The sequence below is a fragment of the Dama dama genome, chromosome 12, assembly GCF_033118175.1.
Source record: "Dama dama isolate Ldn47 chromosome 12, ASM3311817v1, whole genome shotgun sequence".
Lineage (NCBI taxonomy): Eukaryota > Metazoa > Chordata > Mammalia > Artiodactyla > Cervidae > Dama > Dama dama.
In genome coordinates, this window is record NC_083692.1 from 66,461,789 (window position 1) to 66,478,459 (window position 16,671).

The following is a 16,671-nucleotide window of genomic DNA, read 5'->3' on the forward strand; positions in this document are numbered from 1 at the left end:
AATATCACTGATGAACATAGATGCAAAAATCCTTAACAAAATTCTAGCAAACAGAATCCAACAACATATTAAAAAGATCATACATCATGACCAAGTCGGCTTTATCCCAGGGATGCAAGGATTCTTCAGTATCCGCAAATCAATCAATTTAATACACCACATTAACAAATTGAAAAATAAAAACCATATGATTATCTCAATAGATGCAGAGAAAGCCTTCGACAAAATTCAACATCCATTTACGATAAAAACAATCCAGAAAGCAGGAATAGAAGGAACATACCTCAACATAATAAAAGCTATATATGACAAACCCACAGCAAACATTATCCTCAATGGTGAAAAATTGAAAGCATTTCCCCTAAAGTCAGGAACAAGACAAAGGCGCCTACTCTCACCACGACTATTCAGCATAGTTTTGGAAGTTTTGGCCAGAGCAGTCAGAGCAGAATAAGAAATAAAAGGAATCTATATTGGAAAAGCAGAAGTAAAACTCTCGGTGTTTGCAGATGACATGATCCTCTACATAGAAAACCCTAAAGACTCCACCAGAAAATGACTAGAGCTAATCAATGAATATAGTAAAGTTGCAGAATATAAAATTAACACAGAGAAATCCCTTGCATTCCTATACACTAACAATGAGCAAATAGAAAGAGAAATTAAGGAAACAATTCCATTCACCATTGCAACAAAAAGAATAAAATACTTAGGAGTATATCTACCTAAAGAAACAAAAGACCTATACACAGAAAACTATAAAACACTGATGAAAGAAATCAAAGAGGACACAAATAGATGGAGAAATATACCGTGCTCATGAATCAGAAGGATCAATACAGTGAAAATGAGTATACTACCCAAAGCAATCTATAGATTCAGTGCAATCCATATCAAGCTACCAACGGTATTTTTCAGAGAACTAGAACAAATAATTTCACAATTTGTATGGAAATACAAAAAACCTAGTATAGCCAAAGCAATCTTGAGAAAGAAGAATGGAACTGGAGGAATCAACCTGCCTGGCTTCAGTCTCTACTACAAAGCCACAGTCATCAAGACAGTATGGTACTGGCACAAAGACAGAAATATAGATCAATGGAACAGAATAGAAAGCTCAGAGATAAATCCACGCATCTATGGACACCTTATCTTTGACAAAGGAGGCAAGAATATACAATGGAGAAAAGATAATCTCTTTAACAAGTGCTGGGAAAACTGGTCAACCACTGGTAAAAGAATGAAACTAGAACACTTTCTAACACCATACAGAAAAATAAACTCAAAATGTATTAAAGATCTAAACGTAAGACCAGAAACTCCAAATCTCCTAGAGGAAAACATAGGCAAAACACTCTCCGACATAAACCACAGCAGGATCCTCTATGACCCACCTCCCAGAATATTGGAAATAAAAGCAAAAATAAACAGGACCTAATTAAAATTAAAAGCTTCTGCACAACAAAGGAAACTATAAGCAAGGTGAAAAGACAGCCTTCAGAATGGGAGAAAATAATAGCAAACAAAGTAACGGACAAAGAATTAATCTCAAAAATATACAAGCAACTCCTGAAGCTCAATTCCAGAAAAATAACCCAATCAAAAAGTGGGCCAAAGAACTAAACAGACATTTCTCCAAAGAAGACATACAGATGGCTAACAAACACATGAAAAGATGCTCAACATCACTCATTATCAGAGAAATGCAAATCAAAACCACAATAAGGTACCGTTTCACACCAGTCAGAATGGCTGCTATCCAAAAGTCTACAAGCAATAAATGCTGGAGAGGGTGTGGAGAAAAGGGAACCCTCTTACGCTGTTGGTGGGAATGCAAACTAGTACAGCCACTATAGAGAACAGTGTGGAGATTCCTTAAAAAACTGGAAATAGAACTGCCATATGACCCAGCAATCACACTTCTGGGCATACACAGTGAGGAAACCAGAATTGAAAGAGACACGTGTACCCCATTGTTCATCACAGCACTGTTTATAATAGCCAGGACATGGAAGCAACCTAGATGTCCATCAGCAGATGAATGGATAAGAAAGCTGTGGTACATATACACCATGGAATATTACTCAGCCACTAAAAAGAATACATTTGAATCAGTTCTAATGAGATGGATGAAACTGGAGCCTATTATACAGAGTGAAGTAAGCAAGAAAGAACACCAATACAGTACACTAACGCATATATATGGAATTTAGAAAGAAGGTAACGATAACCCTATATGCAAGACAGCAAAAGAGACACAGATGTATAGAACAGTCTTTTGGACTCTGTGGGAGAGGGTGAGGGCGGGATAATATGGGAGAATGGCATTGAAGCATGTAAAATACCATATGTGAAATGAATCACCAGTCCAGGTTTGATGCATGATACAGGGTGCTTGGGGCTGGTGCACTGGGATGACCCAGAGGGATGGGATAGGGAGGTAGGTGGGAGGGGGGTTAGGATGGGGAATACATGTACCCTTATGGCGGCTTCAAGTCCATGTATGGCAAAACCAATACAATATTGTAAAGTAAAAAAAAAAAAAGTGAGGCGCTGAGTGGTTGCTCGGTTTCCTGGGCTTGGGATGGAGACCCGGCCTGCAACTGGAAGGCTCGGGCCAGCGCGGGGCAGACACCACGGCCAGCCACAGTCCCCGGGCGACAGCAACCCCTGCGGGCATGCCAGCACCCAGCAGGGGAGGCCTACGCCAGCCGCCGAGCTGCTCCACGCTCCAAGGCCCCCGAGTCCACGACCCCACCCTCCCAGAGGACTGTCATCAGCGCCCCAGCCGTATCCATCTGCGAAGAAGAAAGACGAAAAGGGGAAGAACGTCCAGGCAGTGGCGAGACGCAGGCAGGGCGAGCTTGCAGGGTTCTGAGCTCTAGGCCTTGCCGCCAGGCTTCTTCCTGCGCGGTCTGAGGAGAGGGATTTTGTTTGCAATTTTCTGAAGGAACCAGACCTTCCTGTTTCATAGTTTCCTGCGTTTGCTCTGTATTTTCTTGAACACTGCTAACTGGTTTCTGGATGTTTTTACACTTTTCCTCCAAGTCACAGAATCTCTCCTCCCAAAGACTGATTAACTGGTAAAGTTCCTGTGAATGGATTTTCTTTGCTTTTTTCACATCTTCAGTTAAGTTTTCACAAACCTTCTGTGATTCAGCCAAGGAAGAAACTGTATTTTCGTTTAGTTCATGTATATTGTTACAGTGTACTAAGAAAGCCATCCATTTCCTTCTTCTGATCTTCTATTAGCCACAATTGACGAAGTCTTGAAAATATTCTTCAGTTGACTATTGATTTCCAGTATAGATGCCACAGTGGGGGATAAAGCTGTTCCCAGTGAACTGAGGAGATCAGTCTTAAGTACATTAATCAATTCCAAGTACAGTTTTACTTTCTGCTGCTAACGACTGTTCTTTCAATATCATACTAGACATCTGAGAAACAAGTGTAGACACATTTTCTGGAATCGATGTGAGAGATCCAAGTGCTGCTGCAGTAACAGTGTCTAATGCAGAGACACTGGATGTCAGCAGGGTACCAAACAAGGTCTTGTGAACTTCTAGCATGGCCTTTTGTTTCGTGCTGCCATCCTTAATTAATTCTTCCATATTATTAAACAGACTATTCAAGTTTTTGCCAAAAACGCCTTGAGCTTCTGTGTTATGCTGATCAACTGCTTTATGATCCAGTTTAGAATGGAGACCAAATACATCTTTTGTAGTTTCTTCAGCTGTGTTAAGCAACCTGTTGGCAGCATCATGAAGTCTCTCCTCAGTACTTTCCAAAGCCAAGGTGATATATTCTTCTTCAACAAGCTGTAATTTCGTTTCCTGCATATGTCTTTGAGTGGTTTCAAGTTCTTGTGTCTTACTTTGCAGATCAGATTTGCACTGGTTAAGTTCATTTTTACTATCCATAAACAATTCTGTAACCCTATTTAGCTCTTCCTCAACAGCAGCAATTTTTTCAACCAATTCTACAATTTCTTCCTCTTGAACAGTTAGTTTTCCACTCATAGCTCTAAAATTTTCTTCAGTAATGTACACTCCATTTTTTTTCATGAGTTGCTGCAAGATCCTGTTTCAGACGCTCTATCTCTTCTGTATATTCCTTAATCAGAGCTTTCTTGGTGAGTTTCTGGATAACCTCAGGCTTACTGAGTAAGTTCTTTGCTCTATGAGCATATTCCAATGTACTTAGAGTTTCCTCCAGATTGAGAGATGCAGGAGAAACTGTTGCAATGACAGATATTCTTGTACGTCCCCCAAGAGAGTCCTGGAGGATTCTAGTCAGTTTAAATTCTCGATAAGGAACATGAGGTGTTCTTTCTACAAGAGCAATGATAACCCTTTCTAGAGTCAACAGGGACTGACTGATATTTCCAGCTTCCTGAGCTCTCTTTTCAACTGCTCCAGAACGGCCAATGTTCTCACTGCCTGCAAGATCAACCAAGTTCAGCTTTCCAATTTTAACAAGCTCCTTTCCCAACTGTAGTTTCTTTCATGTGTATTGTAACAGAAAACTGAGTGGGATGGACTTCAGTAGGTGTTCATCAAAGTTGCTGCAGTTGTCCTTTTTGCTGTCCCCTTCTCCAAAATTTGATAGACTTCATCCTGTTGTGTACTGTAATTTCTTCTAAACCTTTGATTATCACTCCCCTCTTGCTACGGGGATCATCAAACATCTGCAGTCTCTCAGAAACATCAGAAGATGGATTAAGGAGATCAAAGAGCTCTTTATTATAGATTTCCAATAGCGACACTTTCACTGAAAATTCAGTACCATTATCAGTAAGTTTCTCAAAAATCTGATGAAGAGTACAAGGAATTATACCAGCCAAAGGATCCTCCTCCCAAGTATACTCATTAGGGGACCTTTCACCTTCCACTGTAAAGGTTTTTCCAGTGGTGTGTTCAGTTCAGTTCAGTTCAGTCACTCAGTTGTGTCTGACTCTTTGCTACCCCATGAATCGCAGCGCGCCAGGCCTCCCTGTCCATCACCAACTCCTGGAGTTTACTCAAACTCATATCCATCGAGTTGGTGATGCCATCCAATCATCTCATCCTCTGTCATCCCCTTCTCCTCCTGCCCCCAATCCCTCCCAGCATCAGGGTCTTTTCCAATGAGTCAGCTCTTTACATCAGGTGGCCAAAGTACTGGAGTTTCAGCTTCAGCATCAGTCCTTCCAGTGAACACCCAGGACTGATCTCCTTTAGGATGGACTGGTTGGATCTCCTTGCAGTCTAAGGAATTCTCAACAGTCTTCTCCAACACCACAGTTCAAAAGCATCAATTTTTCAGTGCTCAGCTTTCTTCACAGTCCAACTCTCACATCCATACATGACCACTGGAAAAACCATAGCCTTGACTAGATGGACCTTTGTTGGCAAAGTAATGTCTCTGCTTTTTAATATGCTATCTAGGTTGGTCATAACTTTCCTTCCAAGGAGTAAGTGTCTTTTAATTTCATGACTGCAATCACCATCTGCAGTGATTTTGGAGCCCCCAAACATAAAGTCAGCCACTGTTTCTACTGTTTCCCCTCTTTCCCCACCTATTTGCCATGAAGTGATGGGACCGGATGCCATTATCTTAGTTTTCTGAATGTTGAGCTTAAAGCCAACTTTGTCACTCTCCTCTTTCACTTTCATCAAGAGGCTCTTTAGTTCTTCACTTTCTGCCATAAGGGTGGTGCCATCTTGCATGTCTGAGGTTAACTGATATTTCTCCCGGCAATTCTGATTCCAGCTTGTGCTTCTTCCAGCCCAGCATTGTCTCATAATGTACTCTTCTTGTAAGTTAAATAAGGAGGGTGACAATATACAGCCTTAACGTACTCGTTTTCCTATTTGGGACCAGTCTGTTTTTCCATGTCCAGTTCTAACTGTTGCTTCCTGACCTGCATACAGGTTTCTCAAGAAGCAGATCAGGTGGTCTGGTATGTCCATCTCTTTCAGAATTTTCCACAGTTTATTGTGATCCACACAGTCAAAGCCTTTGGCATAGTCAATAAAGCAGAAATAGATTTTTATCTGGAACTCTCTTGTTTTTTTTGATGATCCAGCGGATGTTGGCAATTTGATCTCTGGTTCCTCTGCCTTTTCTAAAATCAGCTTGAACATCTGCAAATTCACAGTTCACGTATTGCTGAAGCCTGACTTGGAGAATTTTGAGATTTACTTTACTAGCGTGTGAGATGAGTGCAATTGCACAGTTGTTTGAGCATTCTTTGGCATTGCCTTTTTTTTGGATTGGAATGAAAGCTGACCTTTTCAAGTCCTGTGGCCACAGCTGAGTTTTCCAAATTTGCTGACATATTGAGTGCAGCACTTTCACAGCATCATCATTTAGGATTTGAAATAGCTCAACTGGAATTCCATCACCTCCCCTAGCTTTGTTTGTAGTGATGCTTCCTAAGGCCCACTTGACTTCACATTCCAGGATGTCTGGCTCTCGGTGAGTGGTCACACCATTGTGATTATCTGGGTCATGAAGATCTTTTTTGTACAGTTCTTCTGTGTATTCTTGCCACCTTCTTAACATCTTCTGCTTCTGTTAGGCCCATACCATTTCTGTCCTTTAATGAGCCCATCTTTGCATGAAATGTTCCCTTGGTATCTCTAATTTTTTTGAAGAGATCTCTCGTCTTTCCCATTCTATTGTTTTCCTCTATTTGTATTGATCACTGTGGAAGGCTTTCTTATCTCTCCTTGCTATTCTTTGGAACTCTGCATTCAGATGCTTTTATCTTTCCTTTTCTCCTTTGCTTTTCGCTTCTCTTCTTTTCACAGCTATTTGTAAGGCCTCCTCAGACAGCCATTTTGCCTTTTTTCATTTCTTTTTCTTGGGGATGATCTTAATCCCAGTCTCCTGTGCAATGTCATGAACCTCTGCCCATAGTTCATCTGGCACTGTCTATCAGAACTAGTCCCTTAAATCTATTTCTCACTTTCACTATATAATCATAAGGGATTTGATTTAGGTCATACCTGAATGGTCTAGTGGTTTTCCCCCCTTTCTTCAATTTAAATCTGTGGGTTCAACCAATCAAGGATTGTGTGGTACTGTAGTACACATTTATTGAGGAAAATTTGTGTATAAGTCAACCTGTGCAATTTAAACTTACATTATTCAAGGATCAACTGTATATTGTGATTTGCCTCCTCCTCTTCCTTCTTTTCTTTTTCTTCTTCTACAAAAGAAGAATCATGTAACTTATTTTAACCTTCTTAGTAATGAATGTTTTAGTGATTGGGAAGAGTTGGTATTTTTTGGCAAGACACTTTTGAAATCCTTAACCTACATCATCTAAATTGGTCATATAGTATTGCTTGGGCATTAGACTGGCTCTGAGTAGGGCTTCCAGGAGTGGGATTGCGGGCTTATATGTTAGTTCTATTTTTAGTTTTTATAGGAAACTCCCTGTTGTTCTCCATAGTGGCTGACCCAATTTGCATCCCCACCAACAGTGTAGGAGAGTTCCTTTTTCTCCACACCTTCTCCTGCATTTATTATTTGTAGACTTTCTGATGATGGCCATTCTGAATGGTGTGAGGTGATACTTCATTATGGTTTTCAATTGCATTTCTCTAGTAATTAGTGATGTAATGGAACATCTTTTCATATGCCTATTGGCCATCTGTATATCTTCTTCGGAGACATGTCTGTTAGGTCTTCTGTTCATTTTTTCATTGGGTTGTTTGTTTTTTTGCTATTGAATTGTATGAGCTGTTTGTACATTTTGGAAGTTAAGCCCTTGTGGGTCACATTGTTGGCAAATATGTTCCCCCAGTCTGTAGGTTGTCTTTTTCATTTTGTTGATGGTTTCCTTTGCTGTTAGGTAGGAAAAGGTTGAAGGCAAAAGGAGACGGGGGCAGCAGAAGATGAGATGGTTAAATAGCATCGCTTACTAAATGGACATGAATTTGAGCAAACTCCAGGAGATAGTGGAGGACAGAGGAGCCTGGCGTGCTACAGTCAGTGGGTTTGCGAAGAGTTGGACACGACTTAGCGACTGAACAACAATGATAAAAATCTGTATTCTAGAATGCAAGAGTTAAATGCTGATTTCACCACTGAGGCATTTCTAAGAGGGCCACACTTGCTATGCTTAACTCTGGAGCAGGGACTTTAGGCCACTCCATAAGGGAATCCATGGCAGCCTTTTAACATCATCCTTTTCAGTCACAGGGTTCACTGCTGAGTGAGCTTTTGGTCCTAGAGGGCAAGACTTTTGTTTTCATCTGGTCTTTCTTCACAAATTTGAGCTATCAAATACATTTAATTTTTAAAGCCCATGGCAGGTCTATTTGGTTAAGTCAATCCTAAAGGAAATCAACCCTGATTATTCATTGGAAGGACTGATGGTGAAGCTGAAGTGCTAATACTTTGGCTACCTGATGCAAAGACCTGACTCATTAGACAAGACCCTGATGCTGGGAAAGATTGAAGGCAGGGGGAGAGGGGGATGATAGAGGATGAGATGGTTGGATGGCATCACCGACTCAATGGACATGAGTTTGAGTAAGCTCCAGGAGATGGTGAGGTACAGGGAGGCCTGGTGTGCTGCAGTCCATGGGGTCACAGAGTCGGACACGACTGAACGACTGAAGAACAACAACGACAACGTGGAGTTCACAGTTGTATCTCTGGAGTTACGTGACTACTGTAGACCCTTAGACGTTTACATTAACACTGATATTCTAACACGGAATCTTGTTAGACTTCATGAGCTGAAAGTTGAAGTTACCTGAGGCTTAGAAGCTAGAGCCAGAGAAAGTCATTGCTTTAAATATTATTTCAAAGTTTCAATTTTTTTTTTTTTTTTGAACACCTTGTCACACCACCGATTGAAGCCAAACAACACAACATGCTGCCGCTTCACCCAAAAGCGGTGTTTTCACTCTACCCTTTCTTGACGGCTCAGCGGGTCATCAGCAAAAGGCCCACTGAGTGCTTTTAAAAGGGTCAAAGTTTCAATTTTTAGATTTTGAATTCTTAGTTGATTTTTATGTATTGGCAGTGTTTGTTGTGTGCAGAACAGATAAGATGTAAAAGTAGGTCAGTATAAAAGGAAATGGGATCAAAGACACTTTTGGGTAAGCCAAGTGTCTGTTGTTCTTCATTCTTGCTGTCGTCTGTCTTGATTAGATCACGCTTGACCAGATCACCAGAACAAAGAGACATTATTGTTGTATTCCTTGTTCTTCAGACTTAATTAGATTGTTTTGATGACTAGTCTTTTATAGGAGGTGAATTTCTTAATGAAGCTTCTTGCTGGCTCTTTACATCATAGACATGTATTCAGTAGTCACACATATCTGATTTTTAAAAATCTTAAAATCCAAAAGAGATGGCATTTAGTATGTGCTAAGTGTCTGACTCTTTGTGACCCCATGGACTATAGCCCACCAGGCTCCTCTGTCCATGGAATTCTCCAGGCAAGAATACTGGAGTGGGTAGCCATTCCCTTCTCCGAGGATCTTCCTGACCTGGGGATTGAACCCATGTCTCTTACATCTCCCGCATTAGCAGTCGAATTCTTTACCACTAGCGCCACCTGGGAAGCCAGCGTTTACTATAGATTATGTTATTAGCCTAATTATACATTTTTAAAACATTTTATATAACATAAATTATTAGCTTATTCCAAAAGAGGTAACTTTTGGAATCTTCAGTTTATGAAATGTGTTATTAGCATGTGTGAAAGAAATGAACAGAAATGCAAGAGTCTGATTTGACCACATGACACTAATTTTGGCCATCTTATATTTCTACTGTTACAGCATAGCCTCATATCATGAAATGGTGTGACACTGCTTATATCTGTTCCATCCTGAGGGTGGTTTCTTTCCCAGATTATTCTCTGAACTTCAACGACCCCCTCTTAATTAAAAATGTAAAAATTTAAAACTTAAGCAATTATTTTGATCAAACCTATGTATAGCCATAAAATTTAAAGTAAAGTCTTCCTGTAAAGCTTATTATGAAAACAAGAAACCTTTTGCTCTGTTTTCCTCCATGGTCATTTTTTTGTACCAGGAAAGCTCAAAACCCTTGTAAACTGTCCAGTAGGTGGCGGCATCTAGTTAAAATAGTGCTTTAAGAGTACCTCTTGAAGAATTTAGAGCCAGGCTTATTTAGACTTGAACTTTAAACACACATTTACAAATATCCAAACCTACTATTTACCATTCTTTTAATTTTTCCCCTTTAAACTAAGGGAAAAATCTTAGAATGTGTATTCTTTATTTTCCCGGGTCATTTCCTTAACTTCTTACTTAAGCGTAACTCAAAGGACTTTGGGCTAGTGGCAGAATGGAAATTTCCAACCTGTTTTCCAGCCCCCAAAACATAAAATGCATTGTAGTCCCTTTCTAACATCACAAATAAGCAACAGCAAAAAGAAAAGTACTAGTGTACTTTTTACAGGTACTAAACACAAATGAGGACTTTAACAGAAAGATAAAAACCACATTAAATTAAATTTTTTAAACCATATTTTAGCTTTATAAACCAGAGATAATAACCTCAAGTACTGAGGTTTTGAAAGAGATAGTATTGTACTTTCTAGACGTCTAAGAAATATTTTAAAAGTCTGTCTCACCACATTTTTGAAGGATCACTTTAAAGTTTTTCTAGAGAAATCTGAAATTACCAAACCAGGAGTTTTCCCTTAGTTTGTAGCATCTATCTGGTGGATAGAGATAAAATTCATTACTCTCTGAGACAAATATATCTAGTGATAGGATTGTTTGTTACTGGTGTTTTGGACAAAGATTATTCTTTTTTGACTCTGTCACATTTGTGACTTGTGTTTCCAGCTCCAAATGTACAAGTTTGTGTAAGCACAAAACAGTGACATATTAGTCAGGTTTCTCAAAATTTGCAAATACCTCTTTTAAAGTGCTTTTCTGTGAAATTCAGGAAATTGTTGCTTCTACTCTTGCATGTTAAGATGAACTATTCCAAGAAAATTTGGTATTTTCTTTCTGCTCTGATTTGCAGAGGACTTGGGGAGAAAAAATCACATAACTGTGCTGACTGGTATAACTAAGGTGTCTTTTGTTTTTTAACCTCTGTTGGATTCTCAGTATAGCTTAGCAGTTTCTCTTACAGTCTCCAATATAGCTCTTCTGAGTTATGACTGTGAGCTTAACCTCCAGTTCTCTTCTGCAGGTCCTTAGCCCAGGCAGTCTTAGTGCTCAGAGAAAATGGACAAACTGGGTGGGTCCATTCTTGCTTTCTGCCTTTAAACTGCACTGACTGTGCTTCTCCACCCTTTTCCCTCTTCCCTTAAATGAGGATGCGTGCTCTTTTTCTCCAAGGCCGAAGTCAGTAATATCCCGTGCCTTTCACCCTGCCCCTGGCTCCTGACCCATCAATTTTTCTGTCTCTTACCACCTTCATCTCTTTCATCTCCTCTGGGTCCTTCCCTTCAGTTAACCACATTTAAATCTTTTTTTTTTTTTGAATTTTTTTTATTAGTTGGAGGCTAATTACTGCACAACATTTCAGTGGGTTTTGTCATACATTGATATGAATCAGCCATAGATTTACACGTATTCCCCATCCCGATCCCCCCTCCCACCTCCCTCTCCACCCGATTCCTCTGGGTCTTCCCAGTGCACCAGGCCCGAGCACTTGTCTCATGCATCTCACATTTAAATCTTTTGACCGTAAAACAGAATCAAAGAGCCCTCAAATCAACTAACTGAAAGTCACTCAGTCGTGTCTGACTCTCTGTGACCCCACAGACTATACAGTCCATGGAATCCTCCATGCCAGAATACTGGAGTGGGTAGCCTTTCCCTGTTCCAGGGGATCATTCCAACCCAGGGATTGAACCCAGGTCTCCCGCATTGCAAGCGGATTCTTTTACCAGCTGAGCCATGAGGGAAGCCCCAAATCAACTAAACATGCATATAAAACCTCCTCCATTGGTTCTTCATGATACTCCCAAACAGGTACCACTCTGTTTCCCTCCTCTCTTAGGGTCAGATTTCTTGAGCGAATAGTCTACACCTACTAGTGCTACCTGGTCAACTTCCATTTACTTCCCAACTGTATTTTCTTTTATCACACTACAGAAACTACTCTATCAGTGGTCCTCCTAACTTCTAAATTTAGCGACTTACTAGGAAAAAACTTACCTGTTTTTTTGTCTTATTTGATATCTCTGTAGCATCTGACACAGTTGACCACTCATCAGATAGTAACATTTCTACTGGCTTCATTATTCCCTGCTGGCTGTCCTCTCCCTCTCCTTACGTCCCATTCCTTCTTTTGTATATTTTCTCTATCTTGGCTGATGGTTTCATCGTTCCCCCAGTGTCTGTGATGGCTAATTGTGTGTGTCAACTTGGTTGGATCACAAGATGCCCAGATGTCTGTTTAAAGATTATTTCTGGGTGTATCTGTGAGGGTGTTTCTGGAAGAGACTAGCATTTGAATTAGTAGACTGAGTGGAGTGTATTACTCTCCAGATTGTGGGTGGTCATCATCCAGTTAGTTGAAGGCTTGAGTGGAATTAAAATGTAGAGGAAAGGAAGATTTGCCCTCTCTGCCTTACTGTTTGATTTTCTCAGGCCCTCGGTGATAATTATTTTATTTATCCTAATTATTTTTAGTTGTTTGCTTTGAGTTTTGTTAGTTTATGATCACCTGAAAATAATACGAATTTTTTTTTGTCCTTTCAATGATTATTCCTATTCTGAGAACTTTGTAAAGACTTAAGTGTTGAGATTTATGCAGTGTATTTCAATATCTATTTTAAATTATTGTAAAGTTTTTTCTTCTTGACAAACTAATGTTTCAAAAGTAATAGATTTAATTACTAAATTATTCTTTTGTTACTAGGTCAATGAATTTCTTGGTTGTGGAGGATTATTCTTTTAATTTAGTACCAGATATGAATGGTTGAATTTATTCACCATTATTTCACCGAATTTTCACAACTATATTGATAAGTGAGATTAGCTCTGTGTGTGTGTATGTGTATATGTGTGAGTGTGCCCATGTGTATGTATGTCGTGGGGTAGCAGATAGTGGTGGGGTTAGTAGTGGTTGTGTGTATGCTTTTACTGGCTATGTTAACTTCATAAAATGAATGGAGCTAGCTGTCCATTTATTTCCATGCTTTGAAACAGTTTATATAGCATGGGGATTTTCTGTTCCCTAAAAATTTGAAAGATTTCACTGGAAAAAACCATCTGGTTCAAATAATTTCTTGGAGGTTATTCTCTGACTCTTTTCAGTGTCTTTCATATTTACTATTGTATTTCAGTTTACTAGTTTTCTGGAGTCAATTTTGACAGTATGTCCACGTCACTGAGATTTTAAAGTTTCCATTAGTGTTTAAAAATGATAATTCTCCTTCTTATTGTTTATATGCCCCATTTCTTACTTCTAATTTTATTAAGTGTTTGTTTCTCTTTTTTATCTAGAGTTTTCATAAAGTTAATTTTTAATTTTAAAAGTTTTGGATTTATAGGAAAAATATGAAGAAAGTACAGAGATTTTCCATATACCCACAACCAGTTTCCCTTTTATTAAGACTAGTATGGTACATTTGTTAAAATTAATGAACTGATATTGATATATTATTATTAACTAAAGTTCATACTTTATTCAGATATGTAGTTTTTACCTAATGTCCTTTTCCTATTCTAAGATCCCTTTCAGGATACCACATTGCATTTAGTCCTCATGTCTCCTTAAGCTACTCTGGGCTATGCACTTTCTCAGACTTTCTTGTTTTTGTTGACCTTGGCAGTTTTGAGGAGTACTGGTCAGGTATTTTATAGAATTTCTAGCAGTTGTGACTTATGTCATGGTTTTCACATGATTATATTTGTGTTGTATGTTCTTGGGAGGAAGACCACAGAGTTAAAGTGCCATTTTCATCACATCACATCACATTATCAGTATAACATCACTGTTGATATTAACTTTGGTCACCTGACCAAGGAAGTATTGATATTTGTCATATTTCTCTACTGTAAATTTTCCAAATATTTCCCCTTTTCCATACTATCTTCTTTGGAAGAAAGTTACTATGTACATCTCATACTTAAGGAGTGTGGATGTTATGTGTCACTTCCTTGATGGCAGAGAATTTACATAAATTATTGTGAATTATTCAGTGTGGGAATATAGATTCATTCTCCTATTCACCTAGTCTCCCTATTTTTTATATCACTGTAGACGTGGATATTTGTTTTATACTTTGGATTATCATCCAATACCACTTTATTTTATTGCTCAAATGTTTCCCACCTTTGGCCATTGGGAGGTCTTTCAGTTGACTTTTGTGCCCCTTTGTCGTATTTCCTCCTTTGTGAGTTTTGTTGTTGTGTGCCCTTCCTTACTTTCTGCCACTATAAGATGCTTCAGATTCGTCTTCTATATTTCCTACAAAGTCCTAGAAAATCAGCTGTTTCTCCGAGAAGCCCTGATTCCTCCTATTGGAGAATGATTTTAGAAACCGGATCAGGATGCTTGATCAGCTTGTTGCTATTGGGGAGTTGTTGCCTCTGAGAAAGGAAGTATTTGTGTGTATGCTAACCTCTTATACACATATCTGTAAATATTTCTATGTATTACCATCTCTTTCTATATTAAGCTAAATATAGGTTCATACTGATGTCTCTGACTTTATTAACACATGGATCATTCTAGACTTTTCCTCTTGCTCATGTGTAACCTACATTCCAACAGTGAAAAACCTGGTTCTCAGCATTGGCCATCCATTTACTTAATTGCTCAATTCTACTATGCATGTGTAGTGATATCAGAATTTTTGAGGACATAACCTAATCAACTGGAGTAAAAAGCTCACATACAATTTCTATTGCCTCTAGTATTACAGACTCTATTCATTTCCAGTTTACTTAAAGTGAGCATTTTCCCCTCTACCCTCTTCAGTGAAATTATTTTGTACATCAGTAACACAGATTGTTTTTACCAAATTCTGTATTTTGTCCTGGGATTTTATTGCATCCTAAATAATCTTTTGATAGTTTTCGTACATTAAGGTTCACTCTCTGTGCTGTGAAGCTACAGGTTTCCAAAAATGCGTAGTGTCATGTAATCACTGTTTTGGTATCTTACAGTGATTCTACCACCCTTAAAGATCCCCTGGGTGAATATCCATTCAACCCTCCCATCTTCCTCCAAACCCCTAGCCACCACTGATCTTTTTACTGTCTTTCTAGCTTTACCTTTTCCAAATGTTGTAAAGTTGGAATCATTCCATAAGTAACCTTTTCAGATTGGGTTCTTTAATTTAGCAGTATGCAGTTAAGATTCATCCATATCTTTTTGTGATTTGATAGCTAATTTCTTTTTGTCACTAAGTAGCATTTCATTCTATGGACAATATCACTGTTTGTTTTTTTCTTCATCTATTGAATGAAATCTTGATTGTGTCCAGTTTTTGATGATTATAAATAAAGCTTGTCAAATATTAGTGTGCAGGTTTTTGGACATAAAATTTCCATTTTGTGGGTTAAATATCTAGGAGCAGGATTGTTAAATCATTTGATAAATGTCTAGCTTTGTAAGAAACTGCCTGTCTTCCATATTGACTGTACCATTTTGCATTCCCACCAGCAAAAATAAAAGCTCCTGTTGTTTTGCATCCTTGCCAGCAATTGGTATTGTCAGGTTTTTGGATTTTATCCATTCTAATAGATGTTTATTGGTATCTCATTGTTGTTTTAATTTGCATTTATATTTCTGTAATGGCAAATGATGTTCAGTATCTTTTCAGGTGCTTATTTGCCATATCCATATTTTCTTTAGTGAGTTGTCTGTTCAGATTTTTTGCCCATTTTAAAAAAATTGGATTGTTTGTTTTCCTATGGTTGAGTTTTCAGAGTTCTTTGTCTATTTTGGATGCAAGTCCTTTATGCGATATGTGTTTTGCAAATATTTTCTGTCAGCCTGTGGCTTGTCTTTTCTGCAGGACAGAAGTTTTTAATGTTAATAAAGTTTAAATTATCAATTTTTACTTTCATGGATCATACTTGTGGTGGTGTTTATAAAGACTCATCACTAAACTGAAATCCACATAGATTTTTACCCTATTTTTATAGTTTTGCATTTTATATTTGGGTTATAATCCAGTTTGATTTCATTTTTGTGAAAAATGTAAGGTCTGTGTCTGGCTTTTTTTTTTTTTTTTTTGCATATGAACATCAGTTGTTCCAGCACCATGTGTTGAAGAGATTGTCCTCTCTCTATTCGGAAGTCTTGCTTTTTTATTAAAGATAAGTTGAGTATGTTTTTCTGGGTCTGTTTCTGAACCCTCTGTTCTGTTGCAGGGGTCTTTGTGACTGTTCTTTTACTTTGTTCTTGCTACTTTGATAGCAGTGAGTGTTTTCTCTTTTTAAAATTATACTTGAGGATTTTTCTTTTTATCCTTTGTAAATCAATTTTGAATTTCTTTGTTAATTCTAGCAATTACCTTTATTATTTCTTTTCTTGAACTTGTTTTGTTGTTTTCTCTTCAGTTAAATTAGTTTCTTAAATTAGTTTCTTCATTTAAATTAGTTAAGTTCTTTTTATTTTCTCTTAAAATACATGTCTACTAGGGCTCCCATTAAAAGAATACCCCAGACTGGGTGGCTTAAACAGCCGGTTTATTTTCTTACAGTTTTGGAGACT

General features: G+C 38.3%; 1 protein-coding gene, 1 non-coding gene and 1 pseudogene across 2 annotated transcripts in view; 1 reads left to right on the forward strand and 2 right to left on the reverse strand.

Annotated features, from left to right (window-relative positions):
* Positions 1 to 16,671, forward strand: part of FSIP1 (fibrous sheath interacting protein 1) — a 207,907-nt gene that overhangs the window by 19,487 nt on the left and 171,749 nt on the right. The gene's annotated exons all lie outside the window — the stretch shown is intronic.
* On the reverse strand, positions 2,703 to 4,903 carry LOC133065866 (kinesin-like protein KIF11; annotated as a pseudogene).
* Positions 8,836 to 8,971, reverse strand: LOC133067556 (small nucleolar RNA SNORA21). Its single transcript, XR_009695338.1, has one exon. It is a non-coding gene; the product is annotated as a small nucleolar RNA SNORA21 (small nucleolar RNA).